General features: G+C 49.2%; 1 pseudogene; it reads right to left on the bottom strand.

The window, feature by feature from the left end:
- Positions 1 to 2: 2 nt before the first annotated feature.
- LOC132570202 (oocyte zinc finger protein XlCOF6-like) lies at positions 3 to 17,964 on the bottom strand (annotated as a pseudogene).
- Between the last annotated feature and the right edge of the window lie 631 nt (positions 17,965 to 18,595).

Genomic DNA, 18,595 nt, shown 5'->3' with positions numbered 1-18,595 from the left:
CTTTAACCCTCTCGGCGCTGCAGAGGGAGGAAAGGGGCGCCCCGCCGTCTCCTGCGCCGAGAGGAGCTCCGGCTGCTGCTCAGGGCTTTGGGGCTCTTCTGCACCAGATCGGGGGAGGCTGCAGGGCACGAAGGGACGGAGAGCCACGAAGCAGACAGATGGACGGTGGTTGGATGCTGCTGCTGCAGCCCTCGCCCGGGTCAGGGGAAGGACCCAAGAGAAGCCCTGTTGCCTCCCGCCCCAGCACCAAGAATGCAGAGCATCCCTGCCCCAGACAGAAGAACATAAGAGTTGGATCAGGACAACTGGCCCCTCCACTCCAACACTCTATGCCACACAGTGGCCAAAACCCCAGATGCCATCAGGAGGTCCACCAGTGGGGCCAGAGCCTCAGAATCCCTCCTGCTGTTGCCCTCCACCCCGCCCGGGAGCTGGCAACCCCCTCCCTCGACCTGCCAGCCTGGGACTCCCCTCCGAGGCTCCCTGCCCGACACCCTCCGGCTGCTGCTGCAGAGGGGAGGGCAGGAGGCGTGCCTGTGCGGTTGCCAACCTCCAGGGGGGCCCTCCAGCTCCCCCCCCGGGAGGACCACCCACCTCCTGCCGGGAGAAACCAGCTCACCGGGAGGAAACCCTGGCACCGGGGGGGGGGAGCATTGAGGCACTGGCTGTCCCCGTCTCGGGTTCCCCTCCCCAGCCGGCCCTCCCCGCCACGCATCCCCTCCCCCAACGCCCAGGGACTTCCCGCCCGCCCGGGAGAAGGCAACCCCTCTCTCCCTGCCGCTGCCAGCCTGAGACTCCCCTCCGAGGCCCCCTGCCCGACACCCTCCGGCTGCTGCTGCCTGCTGGGGTTGCCAACCTCCAGGGGGGTCTCCAGCTCTCCCCCAGGATGACCACCCACCTCTCGCCGGCAGAGGCCAGTTTTCTGGGGGGGAAGCCCCGGAGGGAGGGAGGGAGGGAGGGAGAGGGGTGGCTGTCCCCGTCTCGGGTCCCCCCCCCAGCTGGCCCTCCCCGCCATGCACCCCTCCCCCAATGCCCAGGGACTTCCCGCCCGCCCGGGAGCTGGCAACCCCTCCCTCCCTGCCGCTGCCAGCCTGGGACTCCCCCCGAGGCCCCCTGCCCGACACCCTCCGGCTGCTGCTGCCTGCTGGGGTTGCCAACCTCCAGGGGGGTCTCCAGCTCTCCCCCAGGATGACCACCCATCTCCCGCCGGGAGAGACCAGCTCACCGGGAGGAAATCCTGGCACCGAGTGGGAGCATTGAGGCACTGGCTGTCCCCGTCCCGGGGTCCCCCCCCCAGCTGGCCCTTCCCGCCATGCACCCCCTCCCCCAACGCCCAGGGACTCGACCTGCAAGCCTGGGACTCCCCTCCGGCGGCTGCGCGGCTTCCCGCTCCTCTTCCGCGGGCTGCAGAGCCTTCTCCGCCCCCTCCCCGCCTTCCCGGTCCTCCCGCGGCCGCTCCAGCCGCCCACTCGGTGGCTTTAACCCTCTCGGCGCTGCAGAGGAACGAGCGAGAGGCGCCCGGTTGGGAGCAGACCCGAACCCGGTTGCAGGACAGGAAGGGACGGAGAGGCAAGAAGCAAGCAGATGGACAGTGGCTGGATGCTGCTGCTGCTGCAGCCCTCGCCGGGTCAGGGGAAGGACCTAAGAGAAGCCCTGTTGGATCAGCCCAGTGGCCCATCCGCTCCAACACTCTGTGTTATACAGTGGCCAGAACCCAAGCACCATCAGGAGGTCCACCAGTGGGGCCAGGACACTAGAAGCCCTCCCACTATTTCCCCCCAAGCACCCAGAATACAGAGCGTCCCTGCCCCAGACAGAAGAACATAAGAGAAGCCCTGTTGGATCAGGCCAGTGGCCCATCCGCTCCAACACTCTGAGTCGCACAGTGGCCAAAGCCCTGGGGTCTTCATGAGGTCCACCAGCAGTGTCATAACCTCAGTTTCCCTCCTGCTGTTGCCCCCCCCCCACCCCAGCACCAAGAATACAGAGTATCACTGCCCCGGACAGAAGAAAATAAGAGAAGCCCTGTTGGATCAGAACTGGCCCATCCAGTCCAACACTCTGTGTCACACAATGGCAAAAAAACCCCCAAGTGCCATCAGGAGGTCCACCAGTGGGGCCAGAACACTAGAAGCCCTCCCACTATTTCCCCCCAAGCACCAAGAATACAGAGCATCACTGCCCCAGACAGAGTTCCATTTATACCCTTTGGCTAAGAGCCAGATGGACCTATGCTCCAGATGTTTATCCAGCCCTCTCTTGAAGCTGGCTATGCTTGCAGCTGCACCCACCTCCTGTGGCCGTGAATTCCACGTGTTAATCACCCTTTGGGTGAAGAAGGACTTCCTTTTATCCGTTCTCACCCGACTACTCAGCAATTTCATTGAGTGTCCACCAGTTCTTGTATTGTGAGAAAGGGAGGAAAGTTCTTCTCTTTCCACCTTCTCTATCCCATGCAGAATCTTGCAAACCTCCTCCTCTAGCACCTGGGTGGCAAAGCAGCTTGTTGGGCCCCTCAAGCTGCGCTGAGAGAGTGGAAGGTGCCGGGGGTGGGGGGGGGCGGGGAGACTCCTGGTTGATTGAGCAGCAGAGGAAAAGGAAGAAGAAGAGGAACCTCCTGATGACACTTGGGATGGCTTTTTTGGCCACTGTGTGACACAGAGTATTGGACTGGAGGGGCCATTGGCCTGATCCAACAGGGCTTCTCTTATGTTCTTATGTGACACAGAGTATTGGACTGGAGGGGCCATTGGCCTGATCCAACAGGGCTTCTCTTATGTTTAAGAAGAATTGCAGATTTATACCCCTCCCTTCTCTTTGAATCAGAGGCTCAGAGCGGCTTACAATCTCCTTCTTTTATCTTCTCCCCCCACAACAGACAAGCTGTGAGGTGGGTGGGGCTGAGAGGGCTCTCACAGCAGCTGCCCTTTCAAAACTCCTGCCCCCCTCCCATGTGTCCCGCCAACATCTTCACCTCTGTTTCCCCGGCCTCCCATCTCTACTCCCTCCCCCAAGAGGGGCTGCTAGCGCTTCTCTCCCAGTTCCACTCCCCCCCCCCCACGCCCAACTGATGTGAAAGGTCCCTTTGCTCTAAAGGAAGGTCGTAGATCGTTTGTAAAATTAAGAGGCTGGCTGGAAGATGGGGTTGCCAGCTCTGGGTTGGGAAATTCCTCGAGATTTGGGGAGAGCAGGGAGGAACCTCCGTGGGGTCTACTGCCAGAGAGTCCCCCCCCCTCCAAAGCAGCCATTTCCCCCCAGGGAACAGATCTCTGTGGCCTGGAGATCACTTGCAATTCTGGGAGATCTCCAGGCCCCTCCTGGAGGTTGGCAACTCCCAAAGGGCAGGGTGCCAGCACACTTTGCAGAATAAGTGGTATCTTGGCACTTAGACCAGAGCCTCGCTTTTTGGCTCATCACTGGAAGTGCCCGCTTTCACGCCAAATGCCAGAAAAACTGCTACCGCATATGCCTCAGTCATTCGACTTTGACCCCCCCCCTGAAATATTTACAGTGAGTCTGAGTAGAAAATGTGAAGCCAGAGGGCCTGAGGCAGCATAAGGCAGCTTCATGAGTTCATGCATTACTGGGGAGGGGCTGAGCGGTAGAGCATCCGCTTGGCACGCAGAAGGTCCCCGGGTTCCATTCCTGGAATTCCCAGTAGAACAAAGCAGGAGTCCAAGAACAACTCCTGCCCCCCCCCCCCCGCATCCCTTTATTCTGGATTGCATTAGCGTGGGATCAAAGGTTTTCTGAATGTGTTAATTTTACAATTCTGCTATTGGATTTTCACTTGGTACCACTTTGCATTCTAAACCCCACCAGCTCCATGTAGTTCTGCTCACTGTACCCCATTCCTCGTCTGGAGAGGTGTGCTTCTAGCACACGAAAACTTCCATTCTAAATAAAACGTTGGTCTTCAAGGTGCCACTGGACTCCTGCTTTGTTCTACGGGAGAGCCAGTTTGGTGTCGTGGTTGAGTGCATGGACTCTTATCTGGGAGAACCCGGCTTGATTCCCCACTCCTCCACTTGCACCTGCTGAAATGGCCTTGGGTCAGCCATAGCTCTAGCAGAGGTTGTCCTTGAAAGGGCAGATGCTGTGAGAGCCCTGTCAGCCCCACCCACCTCACAGAGTGTCTGTTGTAGGGGGAGAAGATATAGGAGACTGTAAGCTGCTCTGAGTCTCTGTTTCAGAGAGGAGGTGGGGTATAAATCTTCCGTCTCTCCCCATATGAACCCCAGAGAGTGCTGAGGTCAGCTGGAAAAAAACAGTTGAACATCCCTGGGCCAAAGGAGGCCAGATTGAAGACCACCTGGGAACGGGCCTTCTCTGTCGCAGCTCCACTACTGTGGAACCAACTCTCGGAGGAAGTGCGGGCCCTGCGATGCTTAGACCAGTTTCTCAGGGCCTGCAAGACCACTCTATTCAAATTGGCCTTCACTTAATGCTGAGATAAGATAGATACGCTGAAGATGTTATTAGCCACTGAATCTTATAAGATCTATGTTATAGCACCTTAACGTCAATTTAATATAAGCTGTTCGAATGATGTTTTAAATGATGGTTTTATTTAAATGTATTATTATGTATAATGGTTTTATTGTATATTGTACTTATGTGTTGTAAGCCCCCCTAAGCCTGCTATGCGGGGAGGGTGGGATATAAATAAAAAGTTATTATTATTATTATTTCCATTTTTCTTCTACAGCTTCAGACCAACACAGCTGCCCGCCTGGATCTTTCATAGAATCATAGAGTTGGAAGGGTCCTCCAGGGTCATCAAGTTCAACCCCCTGCACAATGCAGGAAACTCACGAATTTCTCTCCCTAAATTCACAGGATCCTCATTGCTGTCAGATGGCCATCTAGCCTCTGTTGAAAAACCTCCAAGGAAGGAGAGCCCACCACCTCCCGAGAAAGCCTGTTCCACTGAGGAACCACTTTAATGGTCAGAAAGTTCTTCCTAATGTTGAGCTGGAAATTCTTTTAATTTCAACCCGTTGGTTCTGGTCCAACCTTCTGAGACCACAGAAAACAATTCCACCCCATCCTCTCTAGGACAGACCTTCAAGTACCTGAAAATGGTGATCGTATCACCTCTCAGCCGCCTCCTCTGCAGGCTAAACATCCCCAGCTCCTTCCACCTTTCCTCCTAGGACTGGGTCTCCAGACCCCTCTCCATCTTCGTCGCCCTCCCCTGGACCCTTCCAGCTGGTCTGGACCCTTCTTCAAATGTGGGGCCCCAAACTGAGCCCCATTTGTCTCCAGCTCCAGCTGCCCCTTTGTCTCTAGCTGCAGACAGAGCCAAGGTGTGGCCAGGGAGGCGCTTCCTTCCAGACTCCCCTTCCCGCGCCCCCGACTGCAAACGAGGTTGCCAACCTCCAGGGGGGGCCTCCAGTTCTTCCCCCGGGATGACCACCCACCTCTCGCCGGCAGAGGCCAGTTTTCTGGGGGGGAGGGAGGGAGGGAGAGGGGTGGCTGTCCCCGTCTCGGGTTCCCCCCCCCCAGCTGGCCCTTCCCGCCATGCACCCCTCCCCCAATGCCCAGGGACTCCCCGCCCTTCAGCCCGGGAGCTGGCAACCCCCCCTCCCTCCCTGCAGCTGCCAGCCTGGGCCTCCCCTCCGCGGCCCCCTGCCCGACACCCTCCGGCTGCTGCTGCCTGCTGGGGTTGCCAACCTCCAGGGGGGTGTCCCGCTCTCCCCCGGGAGGACCACCCACCTCCGCGGCTTCCCGCTCCTCTTCCGCGGGCTGCAGAGCCTTCTCCGCCCCCTCCCCGCCTCCCCGGTCCTCCCGCGGCCGCTCCAGCCGCCCACTCGGTGGCTTTAACCCTCTCGGCGCTGCAGAGGGAGGCAAGGGGCGCCCCGCCGTCTCCTGCGCCGAGAGGAGCTCCGGCTGCTGCTCAGGGCTTTGTGGCTCTTCTGCACCAGATCTGGGGAGGCTGCAGGGCAGGAAGGGGCAGATGGACAGTGGCTGGATGCTGCTGCTGCAGCCCTCGGCCGGGGCAGGGGAAGGACCCAAGAGAAGCCCTGTTGCCCCCCACCCCACCCCAGCACCAAGAATGCAGAGCATCCCTGCCCCAGACAGAAGAACATAAGAGAAGCCCTGTTGGATCAGCCCAATGGCCCATCCGCTCCAACACTCCGTGTCACACAGTGGCCAAAACCCAAGTGCCATCAGGAGGTCCATCGGTGGGGCCAGGACACTAGAAGCCCTCCCACTATTCCCCCCAAGCACCAAGAATACAGAGCATCACTGCCCCAGACAGAAGAACATAAGAGAAGCCCTATTTGATCAGCCCAGTGGCCCATCCGCTCCAGCGCTCTTCTGTCACATAGTGGCCAAAACCCAGGCGCCATCAGGAGGTCCTCCAGCAGGGCCAGAACCTCAGAAGCCCTCCTACTGTTGCCCCCCACCCCAGCACCAAGAATACAGAGCATCACTGCCTCAGATAGAAGAACGTAAGAAAAGCCCTGTTGGATCAGCCCAATGGCCCCTCCACTCCAACACTCTGTGCCACTCAGTGGCCAAAAAACCCAGGTGCTATCGGGAGGTCCACCAGTGGGGCAGGACACTAGAACCCCTCCCACTATTTCCCCCAAAGCACCAAGAATACAGAGCGTCCCTGCCCCAGACAGAGTTCTATTTATACCCTGTGGCTAAGAGCCACTGATGGACCTCTGCTTCAGATGCTTATCCAATCCCCTCTTGAAGCTGGCTATGCTTGCAGCTGCCACCACCTCCTGTGGCAGTGAATTCCACGTGTTAATCACCCTTTGGTTGGAGAACCTTTTTTGCTGTCAGATAGGGTTGCCAACTCTGGGTTGAGAAATTCCTCCAGATTTGCAGAGAGCAGGGAGGAACCTCAGTGGGGTCTAAAGCCAGAGAGTCCCCCACCCCCCATCCAAAGCAGCCATTTTCCCCGAGAGAACGGATCTCTGTCGTCAGGAGATAACTGGTAATTCCAAGAGATCTCCAGGCCCCACCTGGAGTCTGGCAACTCTCACAGGGCAGGGTGCTAGCACACTTTGCAGAACAGGTGGCATCCTGCCATCTAGAACAGAGCCCTACTTTCTGGCTTATCACTGGAAGTGCCCACCTTCACGACAAATGCCAGAAAATCAACAACTGCATACACCTCAGTCATTGAACTTTGACACACACAGGAAATATTTAGAGTCTGAGTAGAAAATATTAAACCAAAGGGGCTGAGGCAGCATAAGGCAGCTTCATGAGTTCATGCATAAGAACATACGAGAAGCCCTGTTGGATCAGGCCAATGGTCCATCCAGTCCAACACTCTGTGTCACACAGTGGCCAAAAAACCCAGGTGCCATGATGAAAAATGTCAAAAAAAGGTTGTTAGACCATTGTTTCAGGTAACTGAATATTTATCACAAAATGAAAGTATACCAAATAACATTTTGTATGCTAATTTGATATACTTTAAAAGTTTGAAACCATGAAAGTTATATATATTTGACAATTTAAAAAAGGTAAAGGTAAAAGTAGTCCCCTGTGCAAGCACCAGTTGTTTCCGACTCTGGGGCGACATTGCTTTCACAACATATGAACATATGAAGCTGCCTTATCCTGAATCAGATCCTCGATCCATCAAAGTCAGTCTTGTCTACTCAGACTGGCAGCAGCTCTCCAGGGTCTCAAGCTGAGGTTTTTCACACCTATTTGCCTGGACGCTTTTTAGTTGGAGATGCCGGGGATTGCACCTGGGACCTTCTGCTTACCAAGCAGATGCTATATCACTGAGCCACCGTCCCGCCCCAAACAATGTTTTCCGTTATGTTAATACAGGCTTTGTATTTTGTTTTGTATTTTCATTTTATTTGTAAAAACAATTTTTATTATACTACAACATATTATATCACTATTTCATTTACTTCTCTCAAATAAAAGTCAATATGTTGCATCACATTGTCACCTCCCCTCCTCCCTTTCAAGACTTCCCCAGTGTTACTTACAATATAAAAGCAATAAAGGTAATTTAACATTTTTTAAAAAAATGTTTAAAAAGAAAAAAGGAACTTATACTTCTTTATGGTTATTACCTCATTCAATTAATGATCCAATATATTACTAAATTAAGTCATATTATCTATCTTATTATAATCTTTTAAGAAAGAACAAAATATTTTCTCATACTCTCATTCTTGTCTCAGTAAATTAAAAATAGCTGACAAACAAGTTAGCCATTATCAAATATCACCAAGTGTCCTTTCACTCTCCAATGTTCTTCCACATAGTTCTGAAACTTTCGCCATTCATTATTAAATTTTTCCATATCAAGTTCCCTTAGTGTTCTTGTTAATTTGTCCATTTCACTCCAGTGCATAGTTTTCATAACCCAGTCCCATTTTCCTGGAATTTTATTTTGCTTCCACAACTGCGCATACAATGCAGCTAAAAGCATGTATCAAAGTAATGTTCTGTCTTGCTTCATTTTATGATGTGTTATGTAATATAAAAATTTAATAAAAATGGAAATGGAAAGAAAAAGAACTGCTCTTGAGAGAACATCTCTGAGAACTGCAGCTGACGCAAGGTCACCCAGCAGCTGCATATGGAGTGGGGGGAAACCCAGTTCTCCCGATTAGAGTCTGTCCTCCTAATCACTATACCAGGGGTGGCCACTGGCCAATGGTAGCTCTCCAGATATTTTTTTGTCTACAATTCCCATCAGCCCCAGCCAGCATGGCTGATGGCTGCGGCTGATGGGAGTTGTAGGCAAAAAACAATCAGCAACCGTTGGCCACCCCTGCACTATACCAAACTGGTTCAGAGGGGAAAGTGAGGTCCCCCTCCCCACAAAGTCCTGGAGGGCCTGACCTAGTGGGCAGCAGCTCAGAACTGGACTTTACTTTTCCAAGGTAGAGGATGCTGAATGGGGAGAGAGGAAGGAAGAAGGTATTGTTTATACCCCGTCCTATACTCTGAATCACAGAGTCTCTCACAATCTCTTTTACCATCCTTCCTCACAACAGACACCCTGTGAGGCGGGTGGGGCTGAGAGGGCTCTCACAGCAGCTGCCCTTTCAAGGACAACTCCTGAGAGAGCTATGGATGACCCACGGCCATTCCAGCAGCTGCAAGTGGAGGAGTGGGGAATCAAACTTGGTTCTCCCAGATAAGACTCTGTGCACTTCACCACTATACCAAACTGGAAAGATGAAGACAGGGGGGCAGAAAATACAGGTTGGCTATGGGGTGGGAAGGAGAGAAAAAAGCATGAGAAAAGGAGGTCTTTCACGAAAGCGAAATATGAAACAGCGTGTGTGTGGGGGGGAATGAGATGCATCCCCCAAGTCCTTGCCCACTTAGAAATAAATAAATGCAAAAGTCATGAGATTTCCACACCTATCAAACATATCTCTTTGAATAAGGGCTCCCTCCCCCCACAAAAAATCAGTCCTTAAAGCTATCTGGCAAGGTTGGTTAGTCTGAAAAAGTAAATTAGGTGGACAAGAACATCACTATCCAACGTATTTCTCTTTTAGCTGCATTGACACACTCAAACAGGGACTTTGGTTGCTTATCCCACTACATGTATTGAACCCCTCTCCCACTGTCATTGACAGACAATCTCACCTTTTGACATACTGCTGTTTTGTTGTTTTCGCATGCTCATGCTACTCAGATCAAAGGCTTGCTCCATTTGTTAATTCTAGTATTCTGTCATTGTACCCTTTTACATTCTAAACCACTGCCTACCAGATAATTTTACTTCACTGTCATTGGTTCTTAAATCTGTACCATATTTCCTTTCCTTCCTTCACCTTCCGTAAGGTTCACATGCCAACTCCACAGATACTATTCCATTTCCACAATGCTGGATAATACTGTGTGTGTGTGTGTGCGTGCGTCTGACCTCTTAGAACTTACTGAGTCGTTGGGTAAGGAGACACAAGGTTTTCTTTCCAACCCAAATGAATCCTATCGCCTGAACTCTTTGGGCTTCAAGGTAATAACACCCAAAAAACACACACAGCAAGCTGGACCGGGGAAATGATAGGGTTGTGTAATGCCTCTCAAGAGCTACTTGTCAGATTTAAAACGTTTCTGAACTAAAGCTGCCGGTTGGTCACACGATGTTTATGCCCGTAGCAGAGAGGCTGCAGGGATCTGTTATCGCCAACTCATCCATTTCCTCACAGGATTTGGAAAAGGAAATGTTTCTGCCAGTTTTGCAGATGTCAGAAAAACTTAGATTGGCATATCACATGAAGCAGCAAGTTTCACGGGGGGGGGGGGGACCACTAAAAAAGCCCTCCTTTGTGTAACTACTTTCTGAGCCTTCAGCACCTGGGTGTCTGAAGAAGACCCTCCGATCTGATCCATTAGATTGGCCTGCTTCCGACTCAAGGCTTATTTAACAAAAATGTTATATCTCCCCCTTTCCCTGCTCAGAATCATATTAAACTACTCAATTCTTTAGTTGGCAGGATCACGCTGTACCAACTTAAATTATCTGTTTCTTTTTTAAAGTAATCCATTACAGTTAATCAAATACTGATTACATCTTTAATTACAATTATAATAAAACTTAACCATTAATTACTTCTATTTTGCTGTGGTTAAACACCCAAAACCGTTCACAGTATCTCTCAGTAATAATAACTTCTATCTTCTAGTAATTAAACATTCACACCTATACACCATGCCTCTCATACGCTCCTCTCTTCAATCATGCTTTATCATTGCATCCTACACCAATCACTCATCCATGTTAACCCAAGCACTCCAACTTCCACTCTTTATCAGTCATCCCACACTCTGTTCTATACAGTCCAGCATCTCCTGAAATGTAAAGTTCAAATAAACACGTCTTGCTGTCAGCCACTTTGAATCTTCCAACCTTGTTCTTTCTTCCTTCTTCCCGCCTTGTTCCTTCTACAGTTTATAGTTTAACTATCATAAATCTAGTTCCACCAATTCACTGTATCCCCGTCTATAATTTTTCCACTTCACAGATATATTTATTAAGCAGCCAACCACACCTAGTCACTTAGCTTTCCACTCACACAAAACCAACCACATTTACTCTTTTCTCTCTCTCCTGCTTCCAGTTACTGCCGCCTTAACGTGTTATCATCTCTTGCTTTCATTTAAAGTCCAAAATTTTTCATTAAGTCAGGAGTGGCCATCAGCCATGCTGGCTGGGGCTGATAGGAGTTGTAGGCAAAAAACCATCTGGAGAGCTAAAGTCGGCCACCCCTGCATTAAGTCTTCCTCTTCCTGTTGCTTTTCTACTCTGCGTCCACTCGCTCTAGAATAAATGCCGCCAGCCAGTTCATTTAGTGTTTTGATTTCCGCTATTCTGTCCCTTCCAGAACACTGTCCAAATAGCACAAAAGCAGCAGTCAGTCACATACAATTATTTTTACAGCCCCAAAAATCTTGCAGTCAAAATTAATTGAATAGAAAGTTTGTCTTTATAAGAATAATCAGCTATAGGTCCATCAGCAGCCGCAATCTGCCTGCTAACCAAGTATACCAAATGCTAAACCTTTAATCCATTTCAGCTGTTGCCATCATCAGTTCCAAACTTCTCCTCTTCTCCATCGCTGCACTCAGTTCACCCCCCTTTCATCGCCCGACCATACATTCCAAGCCACTGCTTATTCTTTAGCACATAGTAAACCACTTAGCTCTGTCTATTGCCTTTTGTTGGAAGTCTCTTCTCAGTTGTAAAAACCTTGCTGCCCTTTCTCCTCCTCTCCGGCATTCACAGCTCCTTCGACATTAAGGCGTCCGCAACAACCCGGGCTTTGGGGATACCAGGGGGCTCAAAATGGAGCCGACAGCCCCAGCTCAACCCTCCTCTTGCTCCCCCTGCCTTGAGAACCCCCCGACTGGGGTCCTACTCGGTCTACCTGCTTCTGGTGACCCCAAAAGCCCATCTCCCGCAAGAGCGATCGGGAATGCGACTGCTCGTCACCATTCTGAAACTGGAAGCTTTTTGTGTAACTACTTTCTGAGCTTTCTTTGTGTACAACAATTTTATTATTCTGTAATATATGTAAATATTCATAAAACAAATTAATACGAAATTAATACAGTACATTTTCCTCCTCCCCTCCCCCCTTTGCATGACCCCCACCGGTGTTTTTTATTTAAATTTCTAAATACAAGGTAATTTATCAATTATAGAATCTTCATATTAAAAACCTTATACCAAATAACTGAAAAATACGAAGATAAGTATACAAAAATCCATATAAAATAATTATAAAAAATATTATAATCCATCTTCATTCTTATCTTTTATCTCTTATCAAAAGTAACATAATAGAAAGCAAAAGTGTTCTTTTGATTTTAGTCCATTCTTCCTCAAAACTTCAACTATTGTCAAAAAACTACTTTCTGAGCTTTCAACACCTGGGTGTCTAAAGAAGCCCCTCCTCAGAGCCAGATATAGGAATGCTTCACCCCTCTATAGATCCTCTGAGGAATATGACAGTCAGATCTGTGCTTCAAGCTCTTGCCACACCCTGAGCATTTATGAGGTTGCACCCTTGTGTGGACTCCTCCAGGCTAAGGAGATGTGAGCTGGTCTTGAATCTCTTTCAATCGTCAGAGCCCGTCCCTGCATTCTTCCCTGTGAGATCTATTTGAGGGCTTCAAACATGGCTGAAGCTCCTTCCAAAATCCAAGCACTTTTAACATTTCTTCCTAGTTAGAGTAAGATTTCTGTGTAGATTCAAGCTTTGTACAAGAGTTTATATAGTATCAATGGCCTTTTGATAAGATTCCACATACTACCCTTGTTGGCAAGTTGGTAAAATGTGGTTTGGATCCTGTTACCATTAGAAGATGAAGAAGAAGATATTGGATTTATATCCCGCCCTCCACTCCGAAGAGTCTCAGAGCGGCTTACAATCTCCTTTACCTTCCTCCCCCACAACAGACACCCTGTGAGGTGGGTGGGGCTGGAGAGGGCTCTCACAGCAGCTGCCCTTTCAAGGACAACCTCTGCCAGAGCTATGGCTGACCCAAGGCCATTCCAGCAGGTGCAAGTGGAGGAGTGGGGAATCAAACCCGGTTCTCCCAGATAAGAGTCCGCACACTTAACCACTACACCAAACTGGCTCTGTAGATCTGTAGGTGGATCTGTAACTAGCTGACAGATCGCACCCAAAGAGTGCTTGTGAATGGCTCCTCATCCACAAGGGGAGTGCCTCAAGGATCTGTCCTAGGACCTGTTTTATTCAAAATCCTAATAAATGATTTGGATGAAGGAATAGAGGGATCACTTACTAAATTTGCAGATGATACTAAATTGGGAGGAGTAGCAAATACAGTAGAACAGGGGTGGCCAACGGTAGCTCTCCAGATGTTTTTGCCTAGAACTCCCATCAGCCCCAGCCAGCATGGTTGACGGCTGGGGCTGATGGGAGTTGTAGGCAAAAAACATCTGGAGAGCTACCATTGGCCACCCCTGCAGTAGAAGACAGAAACAGCATCCAGGATGATCTTGACACACTGGAAAACTGGGATAAAACCAATAAAATGAATTTTAACAGGTATAAATGTAAAGTTCTGCATTTAAGTAGGAAAAGTTGGAAGGGACCTCCAGGGTCATCTAGTCCAACATCCTGCACAATGCAGGAAGCTCACAAACACATCCCCCTAAATTCACAGGATCCTCATCAGATGGCCATCTAGCCTCTGCTTAAAAACCTCAGTCAGTCACATTTTATTTATATCCCGCCCTCCCCGCCAAAGCAGCTCAGGGTGGCTAACAGCAAGAATTTAATACATACATTGTACAATAATAATAATAATAATGAATAACATTTTAACTACAATTAATTAAAATCTATTAAAATTCTAAAAAAACATTGATGTATTTGGTGCTATAGCTAGGAAAAATCCAATGCATGGTTATAGGACGGGGGAGACTTTTCTTATGTAGTATGTGTGAAGAGGGGTCTTACATGAGTCAGCGTATGTTCCACTAAGTCCCCTAGATCCTTTTCACACATACTACTGCTAAGACAAGTCTCCCCCGTCCTATAACCATAAATTGGATTTTCCCTACATAAATGGAACAGCCTTCCTCAGGAGGTGGTAAGCTCTCCTTTCTTGGAGGTTTTTAAAGAGAGGCTGGATTACCATCTGACAGCAATGTGGATCCTGTGAATTTAGGGGGCGGTATTTCCGAACTTCCTGCATTGCGCAGGAGGTTGAACTAGATGACCCTGGAGGTCCCTTCCAACTCTATGATTCTAATGTTTTATATGGAGAGTAGGTGTAAAATATGAAGAAAGACCTTTTTATGGGGTAAGCATTTTCATCGTTTCTCTTTGTGGTGGTTCTTAGATTCTCTAGACAATTTCCATGCTGAGTTAAACTGCACATTCTGAGCATTTTTCCTCTGTATTGCCACTGAAGACTTCTATTGTTAATCAGTCTCCTATCATTAATCAGTTACTCTGAGCACTCAAAATGTTTCTTCCCTGTGAGTTCTTAGGTCTGGTGAACGATGGCCACTCCAAATGAATCTCTTTCCACACTCTGAGAATTAAAAGAGTTCCTCCCCGTATGGGTTCTTAGATGCTGTTGAAGAGTGCCGCTCCGAGTGAATCGCTTTCCACACTCTGAACATTCATAAGGTTTCTCCCCTGTGTGGGTTCTCTGGTGGATTCAGAGTGCCACTTTCATGGAATCTCTTTCCACACTCTGAACATTCAAAAGGTTTCTCCCCTGTGTGGATTCTTTGATGTTCTTGAAGACTGCTATTCTGACTGAATCTCTTAACACACTCTGAGCATTCAAAGGTTTCTCCCCTGTGTGGATTGTTTGGTGTCGTTGAAGACTGCTATTCTGACTGAATCTCTTCCCACACTGTGGAGAAACGCCACCTTAGTCAAGGTTGGTGCTTCATTGGGAGGGATCATTAAACTACTAAAGTAGGCTTTGGCCTAGCCTCCCTCCAACCCCTCCTCCCTTCCAGAGTTAAACCAGCGACTCTAGGGGGAAAGCCTCCTAGAGGGGCAGGAAGTTCTTTAGCCTTCCCCTCATTCCCTCCTCCCTTCTGGAGTTAAGCCAGCAACTCTAGGGGGAAAGCCTCCTAGAGGGGCAGGAAGTTCTTTTGTTTTATTTAGTTGAGTTAGGCAGGAAAAGGTCAGTCCGCAGCTGGCGCTGAAGGAGAAAGGTTGGTAGCCTGGGCTCCTGCCTGTGGGGGTGGCCCCAAGGCAGTCATTCACAAGGTAGGGCCAATTTACACCAGGGATGAGCAGATGCGTTTAAATCCACCTTTATTTGTCCTCTGGTTGCTATACAGGTGCTGTGCTAAACTTTTACATGTAACTGTTTTTGTTTTTTTTATTTTCTTTCTCTTCTTATTAAACATTTTTTTCTGTTTTGAATGCTGGCAGTCAAACTCTGTACCACATAGATCCCGACCGCTTAGACCACGCTGCTTTATGAAGGAGGCCCCGGGGAAGGGGGAAGGCCTGCAGTTGGATAAGGTGCCAATCCTCCAGGGGTTCCTCGAAGAAGTGCTGTGGTCTCTGTGATACCCAAGTACAGGGTGGCAGAGGACCTTGAGGCCTGGCCTCATAGCTGGAGAGGGGGATTGGGAGTCCTGTTCCTCTCAATCTGAACCCCTAGACTGAGCAGGTGGGGGCAGCGGGCCCAAGTGGCCGGAGGAAAAATAGCTCCCTCCAGGAGTTGGCGACTCAACAGGGAGTTGACGGGACTGGGTCTGAAGGCAGAATTGGGCCGGTTCCGTCACACACACTCTGAGCATTCAAAAGGTTTCTCCCATGTGTGGGTTCGTTGATGTTCTTGAAGACTGCTACTGTGACTGAATCTCATTCCATACTTGGTGCATTCAAAAGGTTTCTCTCCCATGTGGGTTACTTGATGCCGTTGGAGATTGCCACTCCAACTGAATCTCTTACTACATTCTGCACATTCAAAAGGTTTCTTCTCTGTGTGCATTGCTTGGTGCTGTTGAAGATACCCACTCATACTGAATCTCTTCCCATACTCTGAGCATTAAAAAGGTTTCTCCCCTTTGTGGGTTCTCTGATGCTCTTGAAGACTGCTACTGTGACTGAATCTCTTTCCACACTCTGTACATTCAAAAGGTTTCTCACCTGTATGGGTTACTTGATGCCGTTGCAGAGTGTCACTCCGACTGAATCTCTTCCCACACTCTGTGCATTCAAAAGGTTTCTCCCCTGTGTGAGTTCTTTGATGGTATTCAAGATTGCTACTCTGATTGAATCTCTTTCCACACTCTGTGCATTGAAAAGGTTTCTCCCCTGTGTGGATTGTTTGGTGCCGTTGAAAATGCCCACTCGTACTGAATCTCTTCCCACACTCTGAGCATTCAAAAGGTTTCTCCCCTGTGTGGGTTCTTTGATGGCCATGAAGATGGCCACTCTGACTGAATCTCTTTCCGCACTCTGTGCATTCAAAAGGTTTCTCTCCCGTGTGGGTTACTTGATGCTCTTGAAGACTGCTACTCCTACTGAATCTCTTTCCACACTCTGAGCATTCAAAAGGTTTCTCCCCTGTGTGGGTTCTTTGATGGTCTTGAAGACTGCTACTGTGACTAAATCTCTTTCCACACTCGGTGCATTCAAAAGGTTTCTCTCCTGTGTGGGTTAATTGATGCCGTTGGAGATTGCCACTCCAACTGAATCTCTTACCACATTCTGCGCATTCAAAACGTTTCTCCTCTGTGTGCATTGCTTGGTGCTGTTGAAGATACCCACTCGTACTGAATCTCTTCCCACACTCTGAGCATTCAAAAGGTTTCTCCCCTGTGTGGGTTCTTTGATGGTCTTGAAGACTGCTACTATGACTGAATCTCTTTCCACACTCTGTGCATTCAAAAGGTTTCTCCCCTGTGTGGGTTACTTGATGCTGTTGGAGAGTGTCACTCCGACTGAATCTGTTCCCACACTCTGAGCATTCAAAAGGTTTCTCCCCTGTATGAGTTCTTTGATGCTCTTGAAGATGACTACTCTGACTGAATCTCTTTCCACATTCTGTGCATTCAAAAGGTTTCTCCCCTGTGTGGGTTCTTTGATGGACTTGAAGACTACTACTCTGACTGAATCTCTTACCACACTCTGTGCATTCAAAAGGTTTCTTCCCTGTGTGGGTTCTTTGATGGCCTTGAAGTCTGCTACTGTGATTGAATCTCTTTCCACACTCTGTGCATACAAAAGGTTTCTCCCCCGTGTGGGTTACTTGATGCCGTTGGAGATCGCCACTCCAACTGAATCTCTTCCCACACTCTGAGCATTGAAAAGGTTTCTCCGCTGTGTGGATTGTTTGGTGCCGTTGAAGCTGCCCACTCATACTGAATCTCTTCCCACACTCTGAGCAGTCAAAAGGTTTCTCCCCTGTGTGGCTTCTTTGATGGCCTTGAAGACTGCTGCTCTGACTGAATCTTTTTCCACACTCGGTGCATTCAAAAGGTTTCTCTCCTGTGTGGATTACTTGATGCCGTTGGAGATTGCCACTCCAACTGAATCTCTTCCCACACTCTGCACATTCAAAATCTTTCCCCCCTGTGTGCATTGCTTGGTGCTGTTGAAGATACCTACTCGTACTGAATCTCTTCCCACACTCTGAGCATTCAACAAGTTTCTCCCCTGTGTGGGTTCTTTGATGGCATTCAAGAGTGCTACTCAGACTGAAACTCTTTCCACACTCTGTGCATTCAAAAGGTTTCTCCCCTGTGTGGGTTACTTGATGCCGTTGCAGAGTGTCACTCCGACTGAATCTCTTCCCACACTCTTTGCAGGAAAATCGTTTCTCCCCTGTATGAGTTCTCTGATGTTCTAGAAGATTTCCAAACCTCCTGAACCTCTTTTCAGACTCTGTGCATTTGAACGGTTTCTCCTCTGTGTGGGTTCCTTGGTCCACAAGGAACTGCGATGTACTTATGAAGCAGTTTCCACACTGAACGGATTTACTTGCCTTCATTATCCTGTGCTTAGTTATGTTATGCTTTCTTTCATCTTGATTGTCAGCCATATGGCCACCGTACTTTTTCTTAGGTAGGCCTTGATAACTGACGTTTTCTTTCAAGTCTTCATTTTTAACTCTGACTGGCATTTGCTGATGAAGTTCCTCGTCGTCCTCATTTCTCTGATCATCCTCTGCTGAAATAATTAGAGAGGCCCTTTTAGTACCTGGGAGGTTTGTAAGGTCCAAAGGCATCTATGTGACTGCATAAGGAAAGCATTGACAGCCCCTTGGCCTCATCCAGCCTGCCTGATCTTAACCAACTTTCCCCAGAATATTTAGTATTGAAGGATACCTCAGCCCCTCAAGAGCCACAGCAGAGCTCTTGCCCAGAATGAGTTTCTGCACCTCCAGATTTCAGTCCCCAGAAGGCCACCCTCCCTCTCTTCCTCCTTACTCAGAGGGCTTTATGCTTGTTGCTCAGAAGTAAACCAGAAATCCCCTGTGGCTCTTCCTTGCCTCTTCCCTTGACATAACCATAAAGGATACTCACTCTCAGCCAGCTCATTTGGGAAGCAAATATGCTCTTCGGATCCTCTTGTTGAACTCTCCAGCCTTTCTTTGGATGCAAAGCCATGGTCTGTTTCCA

This window comes from Heteronotia binoei, chromosome 4 (genome assembly GCF_032191835.1).
Source record: "Heteronotia binoei isolate CCM8104 ecotype False Entrance Well chromosome 4, APGP_CSIRO_Hbin_v1, whole genome shotgun sequence".
Classification (NCBI taxonomy): domain Eukaryota; kingdom Metazoa; phylum Chordata; class Lepidosauria; order Squamata; family Gekkonidae; genus Heteronotia; species Heteronotia binoei.
The sequence above is the reverse complement of the archived record's forward strand: the minus strand, read 5'-3'. Positions and strand labels throughout refer to the sequence as shown.